This window comes from Peromyscus leucopus, chromosome 1, assembly GCF_004664715.2.
Source record: "Peromyscus leucopus breed LL Stock chromosome 1, UCI_PerLeu_2.1, whole genome shotgun sequence".
NCBI lineage: Eukaryota > Metazoa > Chordata > Mammalia > Rodentia > Cricetidae > Peromyscus > Peromyscus leucopus.
The window spans coordinates 147,744,977-147,758,409 of NC_051063.1; the positions used below are offsets into that span (position 1 = coordinate 147,744,977).

At 43.9% G+C, this 13,433-nt stretch overlaps 1 pseudogene; it reads left to right on the forward strand.

Annotated features, from left to right (window-relative positions):
* The first annotated feature begins 1,052 nt into the window (after positions 1-1,052).
* Positions 1,053-2,146, forward strand: LOC119087705 (annotated as a pseudogene).
* The last annotated feature ends 11,287 nt before the right edge of the window (positions 2,147-13,433 follow it).

Genomic DNA, 13,433 nt, shown 5'->3' on the forward strand with positions numbered 1-13,433 from the left:
GTCCATTAAGCTCTTTAGTAGTGTAGCGCACCTCCTCATGGACTACACTTCCTTCCTCCCCTCTAGGAGCCTGACTATACTAAGTCCAGTTAGAGGTCTGGAGACAAATACATTGATGGGCAGTGAGGGACATCAGTATTGTCTTGTCTGGCATCCCCTTCAGGGAAAGTCACTGCTGGTTCAGCAGACAGTGAAAATTAATTTCCTCAGTCAAAGGCAGAAGACACAATATTTCAGGGGCTGGGGCTGTGAGAACCTCTTCTGCTGAGGGTGGAGGGACTACTTCCCCAGGTGAGATAAACCCTTGAGAATCTACTGATTCAAAGTTCTCCGCTTTAATATGGTCCTCCCACACATCTCCATCCCATGTTACAGGATTCCAGTCTTTACTAATTAATGCCCTTACTTTAACTGTGGACACCCTCTGAGGCTGGGACTTAAATTTTTGCTGTATTTCAGTCAGCTTTGTCATGAGGGCTTCGGTTTGGTGTTCTCAAAATTGAGCTCTGTGGCTGCTGGAGAGATTTGTTGTTTTTCCATCGGCTTAGCAGTCGCACCTGAACCTACTGACATTTTAACTACCATCTGCAGCCCCATGGCCCTGCAGACAGCGCCTCACCACTCAGGATGCAACCTGGCGGGATTTCTGGTCCCGTCGGCATGGCCTCTGCCACTGCTGCCTGTAGTTTTTAAGTGAGTCTCTGTTGTTCTATTTACCAATAAAGACTCAGGAGTCAGATGTTGTGGTGAAAACCTGCTAGCTCAGAGAAGCAACAGAGCATCTCTCTAGCTGTCCCAAACCAAACAGACCGTGAGACTCCAAGTTCTCCCCTCCTCTCTTCTGTGTGTCTCTCGTCTGTCTTCCTGGGTCCTCCATACTCTCTCTGGCCAATTCCTGTCAACCAGTTGCTGGCTTCACCCCTGATCCAAGGTTCATTTTATTTACACAGTTTTGGGTTTCACAGTGAGATCAAATATCCCTAAATTAAGATTCTCTTCCAGGGTACACTTAGAAACCTTCAGACTGTTATGTGTTCCTGGACTTGGTCGATTTTATCACCGAGTTCATTGTTGTCCTTCACTGTATTCTGAGATGCTAGAAGTTGGTTCATTTTATCAAGAAGCTCATCCTTTTCCTTTATCCAGAGGTGAGGGGAACAACCAACACCACCAGCAGCATCTCCCTTAGTTTTTTCACAAACTGTCAAAAGTTTTACATACAGAATCACCAAAGCCACTGTCTCTCGCAGTTCATGAATCAGGTTAATCAAATGCATCTGTCTCCTTAAGTTTGAAAAATATCTCCTTCTCCTTCTGGAAAACACCAAAGACAGATGACACCAGAGCAGCAGGTGGGCCCGGAGGACCCAGGGCCCAGGATTAGGAGGCTGCCGGTGGGTTCCACAGAGGATTCAGCAGCAGTCTTAGGGGGCCATGGCCATGGTCGAAGCTGCAGGGCTCGTGGAGGTAAAGCTGAAGACAAGGAGTGGATCCATCACCAAGCTGGGCCCCCTGGTTAAGGACATGAAGATCAATCCCTGGAGGAGATTTATCTGTTCTCCCTGCTCATGAAGAAATTTGAGATTATTGACTTTTTCTTGGACATATCCCTAAAGGATGAGGTTCCAAAGAGCACACCAGAGCAGAAGCAAACTTGGATTGGCCAGAGGAGTTCTTGTCAAGACTGAGGGCGACAATGGTCATGTTGATCTTGATGTTAAGTGCTCCAAGGAGGTAGCCACTGCCATCTGAGGGGCCATCATCTTGGCCAAGCTTTCTATTGTCCCTGAGTGGAGAGGCTACTTGGAGAACAAGATTGGCAAGTCCCACACAGTTCTGTGCAAAGTGACAGGCCGCTGTGGCTCTGTGTTGGGTGTCTCATCCCTGCCCCCAGAGGCACTGGCATCGTCTCTGCTCCTGTGCCCAAGAAGCTACTGATGATGGCGGGTATTGATGACTGCTACATGTCAGCCAGGGGTTGCACTGGAACCCTAAGCAACTTTGCCAAGGCCACCCTTGATGCCATCTCTAAGACCTGCAGCTACCTGACCCCCCTGACCTCTGGAAGGAAACTGTGTTCATCAAGTCTCCTTATCAGTAATCCACTGACCATCTTGTGAAAACCCACATCAGAGTCTCTATTCAGAGGACCCAGGCACCAGCTGTGACCACCACACAAGGGTTTTTATGTAAGAAAAATAAAGTGAATTAAGTCCTTTTTTAAGAGTTTATAAAATAGTTCTTACCATGGATGGGTAAGAACTCTCCAAGCTTCTTGGATAGGCTTCAGTAACTGTAGGTATTGGCAAATTGGAAAGTCTATTCAGATACTTTAAAAATATATCCTTATACTTCTGTTGCTCTAAAGCCATTTCTGGGACCAAAATCTGTATTAATTAGGGTTCTCTAGAAGAACAGAACTGATTGTGTGTGTATGTGTGTGTGTGTGTGTGTGTGTGTATTTATATGGATTTATTATTAGAATGGCTTACAGCTAGTCAACAATGACTGTCTGTCTACCAATAGAAGGTCCAAGAATCCAGAAGTTGTTCAGTCCACAAGGCTGGATGTCTCAGCTGGTCTTCAATCTATGCCAGAATTCCAGACAAGTAGACTGCAATGCCAGTGAAGGGATGGGCTTGCCAGTGAGAAGAAGAGCAGGCAGGCAAGAGAGCAAGCTTCCATGTCCTTTATATAGGCTGCCAGCAGAAGCTGTGGTCTAGATTAAAGGTGGATCTTCCCACCTCAAAAGATCCAGATTAAAAGTGGATATTTCCACTTCAAGTAATTTAATTAATAAAAAAAAATACCTCAGGGGTGTGCCCAGCTGCTTGGGTTTTAATTAATTCCAGATGTAGTCAAGTTGACAGTCAAGAGTGGTCATCACGGTGCCAGAATTGTATACAACTCTCTTCTTATAAAGGATGAATATCTCTCTGTTGTGTACTTATGCTAAATTTTCTTTATCCATTTGTTCATTGATGGACACTTACATTGATTCCATAACTCTGCTGTCCTGAACAGTGCCACAGTGAACATGGGTGCACAAGGGTCCGTTCTACACAATGGCTTCAGAATATCTGGGTGAATCCCAGAAGCAAGGAGCTGCCGGATCCCAGAGCAGTTCTACTATTAGTTTGTTCCGCTATCCATTATAACTTTCCTGATTTGTATTCTCGTTAACCAGGTATGTGTGTGTGTGTGTGGGGGGGGTCTCTTTTTCTTGCACCTCACCGGCCTTTGTTATCTTTGTCTTTGGGAGAGTGGTTATAATGAAAATGAAATCACTGGTATCAATGCTAACAACACCAGGACAACAAAGTGACTGGGAGATCATGAAGGGCAAGTTCCTACACAAGATCATCTGGTGGTAACTCTTGTAAAAGACTGCCCCAGACACACATTGGCCAGGCAACATGACTCAGCACAGAAGGGTACTTGCTGCCAAAGTACCCTGACAACATGAGTTTGATCCCAGGACCTGCATGGTAGAAGGGAAGAACCGAGTTCTTCTGAGAGTTGCTCTCTGACCTGCGAGCGCGTGGGTCACAGGTTACACACACACACACACACACACACACACACACACACACAAATACATACTTGCATACATATTAATGTCCCCAGTGGACACCACAGTCTCGTACAGGATGTCTCCCTGCAAGGCCATCTGACCAGCACCAATTCTTTCACTCTTGTCATAAGTCTCTGCAGCCAAATATTATTATTTCAAAATACCTGATGCAATCTTCATGCTTGAAAAGCTCTTCTTTGCTCCTGTGACTATGCCCGTAATTTACTATGGGGGGGGGTGGTCCTACTGGGATGCTCTGCCAATCCCAAATAGGCAGAGCAGTTCTTTGATGCTGCCATCCTTTTTAGACTGGCCATCCTAACAGCCATCCTGGTTTCACTTGCCTCTCTCCAATTATTAGTGCTGTTGAACATTTTCTCACATATCTCTTAGTCTTTGACACATCTTCTTTTGAAAAATGTCTGTTCAGGATCTTTGTCTACTTCTTAAGAAAATCATTTGTTTTATTTCTAACCAGTAACTTGAGTTCCTTGCATATTGTGGCTATTAATCTCTTATCAGATGTATGGCTTAAAAAAATCTTTTATCGTGGGGGTGGGAAGAATATAAAAGCTTGTGGATGGTGAGGAATGATATAAAATCCCGTCTTCTGGGAATGCTCTGCCCATTGCAGTCATGGACGAACAGTGGATGTAGTGACCTGCACAACATCAAGCTAGCCACAATGCCAGCATAGTTGGGCGAGGAGCTCATTCGGCCCCAGCTGAGGAGCTGCTGACCATTGGTGGCTGCTGGGAAGGGAGACTCGTTCTCTTTGTGTGCCTGGCCACTGGTCTATGAATGGCCCCATATCCGTGTGGGCAGCACTAACTTGTCTTAACGGGTAAAGTTTAAAAGGATGTGAAGTTGGAGGGTGGGTATGTGTGAGGACCTTGGGGGAGTTAAAGGCAGGGAGGGAGAGAGGGGGAGTACGGTCATAGTTCACTACACATACATGAAATTCTCAACTTTTTATTGAAGTAGATTTTTTTCATGAAATATATTCTGATCAGGATTGCCTCTCCCCCAGCTCTTCCCAGAGCCTCCCCAACTCCCCTTCCACCCAAATCCATATCTTTTCTTGCTCTCTCTCATTAGGAAACAAACTGGCATCTAAAATGAAAAACTAACAAAATAAGAGAAAATAAAAACAAACATAACTGAAAGGGACAAAATAAATGAACAGAAAAGCAAAGAGCCGAAGAAAAAGCACAAGAAACACGTATAGACTCACACACACACACACACACACACACACACACACACACACACACACTGGCATGCACAGAACTTCCCTTAAAATGTAAAATTGGAAACATAATATATAAGCAAAATATATGTTGGGTATGAAAAATAATTTTTTTAAAAAAGCTCAGACAAAGCATCATGAGACAAAAAATCAAAACAAACAAAATGCTCCAAAAATGCCATTGAGTCCGTGTTGTGTTGACCATTTACTGCTGGGCATGGGGCCTGCCCAGAAGTGTCATTTACATATCCAATGAGACTTCATTGGGAAAAAGTCTAATTTCTCATTTGTGGCTGGTTATCAGTTGCAGGTGGCTTCTGGGTTAGGGATTGGGGCTTGTGTCCATTTCTCCTCTCAGCACTGAGACCCCGTCTGGTGCAGACCTGTCCAGGTCCTGGGCATGCTGCCACAGTCACAGTGAGTTCACATGTGTGCCAGCCTGCTTTGCCCTGAAGGCCTTGGTTCCTTGATGTCCTCCATCCCCTCTGGCTCTTACAGTCTTTGAAGGGAGAGATTTGATGGAGACATTCCATTTAGGACTAAGTATTCCAGGATCTATCGCTCTCTGCACCCTGTTCAGCTGTGGGTCTCTATTTGTTCCCATCTGCTGCAGAAGGAACCTTCTCTGGTGATGGCTGAGCAAGAAACTGATCTATGAGTGTAGCAGAATGTCCTCAGGTGTCATTTTGTTGCTACCTTCTTTTAGCAGAACAATACTATTTGACTTTCCCCTAGATCCCTGGTCTAGCTAATCTCAGGTTCTTGGCCACCTAAGCAGTGTCAGGGGTGGGTTCTATCTCATATACTGGGCCTTAAATCCAATCAAATATTGATTGGTTATGTCCACGGCTTTGTGCTACGATTGCATTAGCACATCTTGCATGCAGGTCACCATTATCCATGAAAAGGTTTGTAGCCGGGTTGGTATTTACCTTTCTCCTCTGGTAGAATGCAGAGAACCTTCAAGTACCATTAACAATCGTCAGTGGGGATGAGGGCTCTGGGTAAGTATCAGCTCAACTTCTCAACATTCAGTGAGTTGTGTAGGTATTGTCTTCAGCAATAAGATCTTACTAACAGATTGTGGAGAGCAATCAATAGCCTTGGCAACAGCCTGGGTTACTTGGGGGTTCCCAGGGGGTCCTTTTGGGAATTCAATTCAATGAGATGTCTTGTAGAATATTAGTTAAAGATGTGTTACATTTGTTTATGCTGTGGAATACGTATCTAATAATGCAAAGATGTGTTGCATTCTTTTATGTTGCATTTGTTTAACTCTGTGAAACTGTGTTACTTTGCCTGTCTAAAACACCTGATTGGTCTAATAAAGAGCTGAATGGCCAATAGCCAGACAGGAGAAAGGATAGGTGGGGCTGGTAGGCAGAGATAATAAGTAGGAGGAGGAATCTGGCAAGAGAGAGATCAGGGAGCAAGAAAAGGAGGAGAGGAGGACTCCAGGGGCCAGGCACCCAGCTACACAACCAGCAATGGTGTAAGAAAGAAAGAAAGGTATGTAGAATAGAGAAAGATAAAATTCCAGAGGCAAAAGATAAATGGGATAATTTAAGTTATGAAAAGTTGGCTAGAAACAAGCCAAGCTAAGGCCAGCATTCATAAGTAAGAATAAGCCTCCATGTATTTGTTTAGGCCAGCTGGGTGGCAGGGCCTCAAAAGAGTAAAGAATAACAAAACAACAATAACAGAGATGTAACCCATTCCTGGAACTGAAGGCTTCATTTGGTGATGAGAGATAACAGTTGGGGCTTTGTCTCCTCCATTATTTGGCAATTCCATTTAGATCACCTTCATATATGTATATATTTTAGGAAGACTCTACTGCATTAGGATTCCATACAACCCCTCAAATGGTCTTAGCTTTACTGCCCCATTCCCTTCCTAACTCCTTTCTTACCTCTCCCTCCCCAGTTACCTCCCCAGTTTCTCTCACTCCCCCTGCCCCGTCTATTCTATTTCTCATTCCTGGGGAGACCCATCCCTTCCCCTTAGTCCCTTCCTCTCTACCTAACCTCTGTGGTTATATGGGTTGTAGCTTGCTTATCTAAGACTTAACAACTAACATCCACATATAAGTGAGCACATACCAAATTTGTCTTTTGGGGTTTGGGTTACCTCACTCAGGATAATTTTTTATAGCTCCATCCATTTTGCCTGCAAATTTCATTTTTTAAACAGCTGAGTGATATCCCATTAGGTAAATGTATCACATTTTCTTTACCTGTTTCCAATTTCTGGCTACTATGAAGAGAGCAGCAATGAACATGTTTGAAAAGGTGTTTCTCTAGTAAGGTGTAGAGTAGACTCTGAGTACGTGCCCAGGAGTGGTATACCTGCACCCTGAGGTCGATCTGTTCCCAGTTCCATAGTGGCTGTACAAGATTGCACTCCCACCAGCAAGGGGCGAGTGTTCCCCCTTCCCTGCATCCTCACCAGCATGAGCCATGATTTCTTTTATTGATCTTAGCCATTCTACCTAATTTAAGATAAAATCTCAGAGTAGTTTTGCTTTGCATTTCCATGATGAAGAAGGATGTTTTGGACATTTCTTTAAGTGCTTCTCAGACATTTGAGTTTCCTCTCTTGAGAATACTCTGTTTAGGTCTGTGCCCCGTTTTTTTTTGTTTTTGTTTTTGTTTTTTTTTAATTCGGTTATTTGTTTTCGTGGTGTCCAGGGTTTTTTAGTTCTGTGTATGTTTTAGGTATTAGCACTCTATTGGATGTGTAATTGGTTATATATATTCTGTAGCCTGACACTGTACAAACAATGGTGTCCTTGGCCATACAAGCTTTTCAGTTTCATGAGGTCCCATTCATCAATTGTTCTTGATGCCTCTGCAATTGGTGTTCTGTTTAGAAAAACAAACAAACAAACAAAAAAAACCTCACAAACATTTCACTTAGGCCATAGGTTATTGTTTTATTTTTTTTTCAAGACAGAGTTTCTCTGTGTAGTTTTGGTGCCTGTCCTGGATCTCATTTTGTAGCCCAGTCTGGCCTTGAACTCACAGAGAGCCACCTGGCTCTGCCTCCCGAGTGCTGGAATTAAAGGCTTGCACCACCACCTCCACCACCACCCGGCCATCGTTTTAATTTTTAATGCCCTCATTAGCATAAACTTTAAAGATTTATTTTATTATGTATGTGCATCTGTGTGTGAGGATGTGCATGTGGGTAAATGTGGTGCCTGGGGATGCCAGCAGTGTCCGAGTCTCCTGGAGTTACAGGCATTTGGGAACTGCTCTACATGTGTGCTGGGAATCAAACCGATTCTCTGCAAGAGCAGTGTGTGCTCTTAACCACTGAGCCATCTCTCCAGCCCTTAGTAGCATGTATTAATTATGCATAGTGGGTCTAATTATTACATTTTCGTATGTGTGCATAATGTACTGTGACTATATTTGTCCCCCGTTACACACTTACACATCTCACCCCATGCACACTCCTGGTGGTCTCCTTTCTCTTCCCAACTACTTCCTTCTAACTCTCATGTCCTTTTTTGTGATCCACACTGAGTTTCCTTAGGATTGCCTACAGGATCATAGGCATCCTATCAGCGGCTACACTACGGCAGAAAACGTCTCTCCCTCCCCATTCACTCTTTTGTTTCTTTGTGTGTGTGTGTGTGTGTGTGTGTGTGTGTGTGTGTGTGTGTGTGTGTGTGTGTGAATATCTAAATGTATTTTTATTTTTCTATTTCTGTTTTATTGCCTAAACTTTTGGAATTGAATCGAAAGACATCTTTGCCTAAATCGACGTCGTGGAAAAAAAGGAGGAAAAAAGACCCACCTTTCTAGTAAATTACTAGAAATTACATTTCTAGTAAATAGAAGATTGTGCCAAGTACTGGAAGCCAAATCCAGCAGGAAAATGACACATAGTTTCACATGTGTCTGCCATCTGCAAACACTGAAGCACACAGGCAGAGAGCGGCATGCTCAGCTCCCGGCTGGGGCTGGGAGAACCAGGAAATGAAAAACCACAGGGCACCAGGCAGCCGTTAGAGAGGAGCAAACACTTGGATGCTCTGCAAGAGCTGTCCCATGACATGATGAGCCCATGGAAGGGCTGAGTCCTTCGTTTTGCAGGCTTGAGAGTGTGGGTCTCCTTAAGAACCATGCCGGATATTTGAGGGGACAAGTGGGTTTGTTGAGTATATTTGGCTACTTGTATGAATTCACCGTTTCTAGTGTTACTTTTTCTTTTCTGGTTTTTGGTTTTTGGTTTTTCAAGACAGGGTTTCTCTGTAGACCAGGCTGGCCTCTAACTCAGAGATCCTCCTGCCTCTGCCTCCCAAGTGCTGGGATTAAAGGTGTGCGCCATCACCGTCCAGTTGTTTAATGTCACTTCTTATCTCATAAATGTGTACAGCTGTGACTTTCCAATATCAGTGTTTATAAATGCATACCATTCTTCCAGAGCCCCGGAGATGGCGGCATCTGTGTTTGCTGTTGGCTGACCTCCAGTTCAACAGCTTCTTAGGGAGCTGACCACCACACTCAGGGTGGTGTGAGCCTAGGAGAATCTTTCCAGCCACTCATTTTAATCCCTTTTATACTAGTAAAGTTACAATGTAAGAATCTTGTTTCCCTTAAATAATTTAAGCTTAGCAGACAACTTCTACTGATGATTTTGTGACTTTTATCAAACCCAGAATCATCTTTTTCACTAACTAATTCATTCTTTGGTGTTAAGCATCACATATATTTAGCCAATCAAATTTCCTTGGCTGCTTCAAAATACAGATTGAATGCAATCAAACATTTAAAGCAAGCAAGGGAGAGCTGCAAATATAAGAAACAAAACCCTCCTAAGCATTTAAATCACCCATCATTCTGCTAAATCTGCCTTGTATTTTTATACAAAAAACATCCCTTCAAGTCTTTCAGAAATCATTTAAAAATGAACAGAACATGCACAGGACAACATACAGTTATATTTAAACAGAACTTACATAAGAATACACTGCATTCGTATAACTCCAGAATTATAAATTATTTACCCAACTAAGAGGAACAAGACAAGCAGACCAAACCAAGTGGCATTACAAGGTCAACAGCCTAGGACGGTGACATGATCTCTAAATTAAATACCCTGGAGACCCCAGGCCCAAGACCCCAGCTGCTCTGGGATCAGTATCTTCTTGCAGGCACACTTTCATGTCCTGGCCTCAGCAGTGGCAAATTCATGACCTTCAATCATACCAATTAGTTAATTGAAATTTCTGACAAGCCGGTGGTTTTTACCCTTAGCCCCAGTGACCTGCTCCTGAATGATTAACAGTAAGTGCTTTCTAGATCTGGATTTGGGTTTTAAATTTCATTTTCTGTGGTTCTCATGTAAATTGCTGCCCTGGCATAAGGATATTCTCATGGAATTTCCAGCCACCTAGCTGTCATTGTGTCTCTCGTATAACCTTCTCCTGAGTGCTGACTATCTACATCCTGCCAATTATTTCTCTGTTCATTGAGAACACCTAATCTGGATATGTCAAAAATGCCACATTTACAGTCCATGTCTGACTCCCCTCAGTATTTCTAATTAAAATTTGTGTGGCTAAGAGAGAATTATAAAATACCCAAGCTTAGATGGTATGCTAGGCTTCCTGGGATTACTGGTCCACAGAAGCTGATTTCAGCATCTCGTCTCAGCACCCTGCTGTTCATTTTGGCTCTCCACGTATCTTTAGCACTGAAATGAGATATCTACATGTGAAAATTCCCTTTTGTACCTGACAACTAATGCAAGGCCTGGCCAATCGTGTGTGTTCAGCAGGAGTTGAGCAAATGAAAAAGACGGTAAGACTGATGAAGGATTGTTTTCCTGAATCACTTCCCCTTCTGTTCCCCAGGCACTTTCCTGGGGGAGTCACAGATAGGAGAGGCAGGCTTTCAAGAGCATGTAAGAAATGCTTCCTCCATCTCTCTTTTGGAAACCTGACACTTTGTGTCAACCGCAGCATCCCTCAGACAATTAGACCCTCATTCTGAGCTTCAAGTTGATGCTGCTGAATATTTCAGAATTTTATCCAAATGCTGCGATGTTTGCAGGGAGGGAACATGATCACGAGGTGATGGTGTTTCTGACCCACGCCCGACCCTACCCTTCCATCTCTCAGCTAGCCTGATGATGCCACCCAGAGCTCTAGGTCACAGGCAGGAAGCACCAGATGGTGTCATACCAACTAGAGATAAGGCAAACCAATGAAGCGCATTGATGGGAGGGTGAGGTGTTGACCAGATTATATTACATTACTATCCTGGAAGATGGAGCCTAGAGGCTGGGCAAATTCCAATAATTTACTAGAGACTTGGAAGAACTTTTTAAAAGAGGGAAGCAACACTTTTAAAACATAGCTAATGCTGATGGATGATGTCAAGACCCTTTATGGCAAACATTGCAGGCTGCTCACTCCATTTCCTCCCTCCTTTTCTTCCCGAGAAACACAACTCCTAATTTGTTCAGGGAGAAAGAGCAGCAAGCTGCAAAGCTTTACTTCCAGCCTCTCTGGTCGTTAGGAGCTATCCAGTGAAGTTTCAATAGGAGTCTTCAGTGGAAATAGAAGTCCATGAAAGTCCTTAAAGTGGGGGGGGGGGCACTGACTTGTGTTTAGCAATGAGACCTTCCACCACTTGTCATTCCCAGTCTATTCTAAATTTTAGACATTCCGGCTGGACCTCTGGCAGCCTTCTGTGTGCCTGAAGATGGAAGTGGAGAAAACCAAAAGAAATGCTTGGGTCCTTCATGACTTTGTAGAGCCTTCCATACTGAACTGGTAACGGACTTGGTTCTTAGTTAGTAGCGCCCACAGAATTCCTGATATAGCCTAAAATGGTGGGTGTCTAGAACAGAATAAACAAAGGATACATTAACTCATAAAACAAAAATTTAGTAAGCAACATTGTATACAAAGAACTGGAAAGACTGTGTGGGGACCAGATATAAATCCTACCTGCCAGGAGGTCACTGCCTACAAGAGGAGATAAAACGTGTGTGCCTAAAGAATAATCTGAGATAGATAGTGAAAAGTCTCCCATGACATTAGGCCATAGGACATTAGCTTAGGGGACTCACAGAAAAAGCTGAGGTATGCTATTCCAAACAGCAAATTTGAGGAAAAATGATGCCATCACAATGGATAGAAGAGAAAAAAATGGTACATTTTGTCAAGAGAAGGAGACACACATGATTGATAATTTCTTCTTACTGACTGCTATCTATATAATTCATATCTCTGAGCCACTTGGGGCCAGAGGTAAAGCTGGCATTAAGAGCCCCATCAACCGTTGGCGGCATGAGCACTCCCATGGAAGAAATTCCCCACGTCCGTGGAACGGAACTAATAAAGCAACAGGAGAGCTGTTAAAACCATGATGTGGCAGCTGACCAATTTAGCGCTGGGCCCCTGCAGGAGCAGTAATTAACTGCTTTGATCCCTGCTCCCGTTCACCTAGGTAAAAAATAATCAAGTATGTACCTGACCCTTCCCCTGATGCCTTGGGGAGTCCTACTACATTAAACCTCTTCGATTTTATGAAAGATCATTTTTCCTGTTATTGTGTCGGGAAAAAAATGGTTTCCCAGATTTCTGAGATCCAAAATGGCCTCTTTGCTTCTACCAGCTCTTTCCTGCAGGGACTGCCCTCCGATGGTTCCCATTAACCCTTGCAGGGCCCATATCTAGCTATGGGAGATTGTGACCAGTCTGAAAAGGCACCCAACATGGCATCAGAAGATATGGGCTCAGGGCTGGGGATGTGGCTCAGCAGGCAGAGGGCTAGCCTCGGGTGCATCAAACCCTGGGTTAAGTCCCCAGCACCCCATTGGGCATGGTGGCACACACCTTGTGGTGGTTTGAATAGGAATGCCCCTCCATGGATCCAGATATTTGAATGCTTGGTCATTAGGGAGTGGTACCACTTGATAGAGATTAGGAGATATGGCCTTATGGGAGGATGTGTGGCCTTGTTGAAGGAAGTGGGTCACTAGGGGTGGGCTTTGAGGTTTTAAATTCTCAAGCTAGGCCCAGTGTCGGGCTCTTCCTGCTGCCTGTGGATCTGGGTGTAGAACTCTCGGGTACTCTCCAGCACCATGTCTGCCTGCGTGCAGTCATGCTTCCCACCGTGACAATGATGGATAAACCTCTGAAATTGTAAGCAAGCTCCAACTAAATGTTTTCTTTTTGAAGAGTTGCTGTGGTCATGGCATCTCTTCACAGCATTAGAACATTGACTAAGTAAGACACACCTGTAATCTCAGCATTTGGTAGGTGTTGGCTGAAGGATGAGAAGTTCAAAATCACCCTCAGCTACATCCGAAGTTCAAAGCCAGCCCTAGTTATAGAGCCTACATATAAAAAAGCAGACAGAAAGAGAAGAAAGAACAGAGAGAACTAGAGGTGGGACTTTACTTTTGTCTGTGACTTGACTACCTCCTAAAGCATCAATTTTCACATCTCTCATCAAAGGAAATTTTGGGGGGATATTCGATCACACTGTGAACCTTGAGTTAGCATTTGTGTTAATTAAATAAAATTAACCTTGGGACAGGCAGGAGGCTGAGTCAGCAGCTAGTTGACAGAAAGTAATCAGAGAG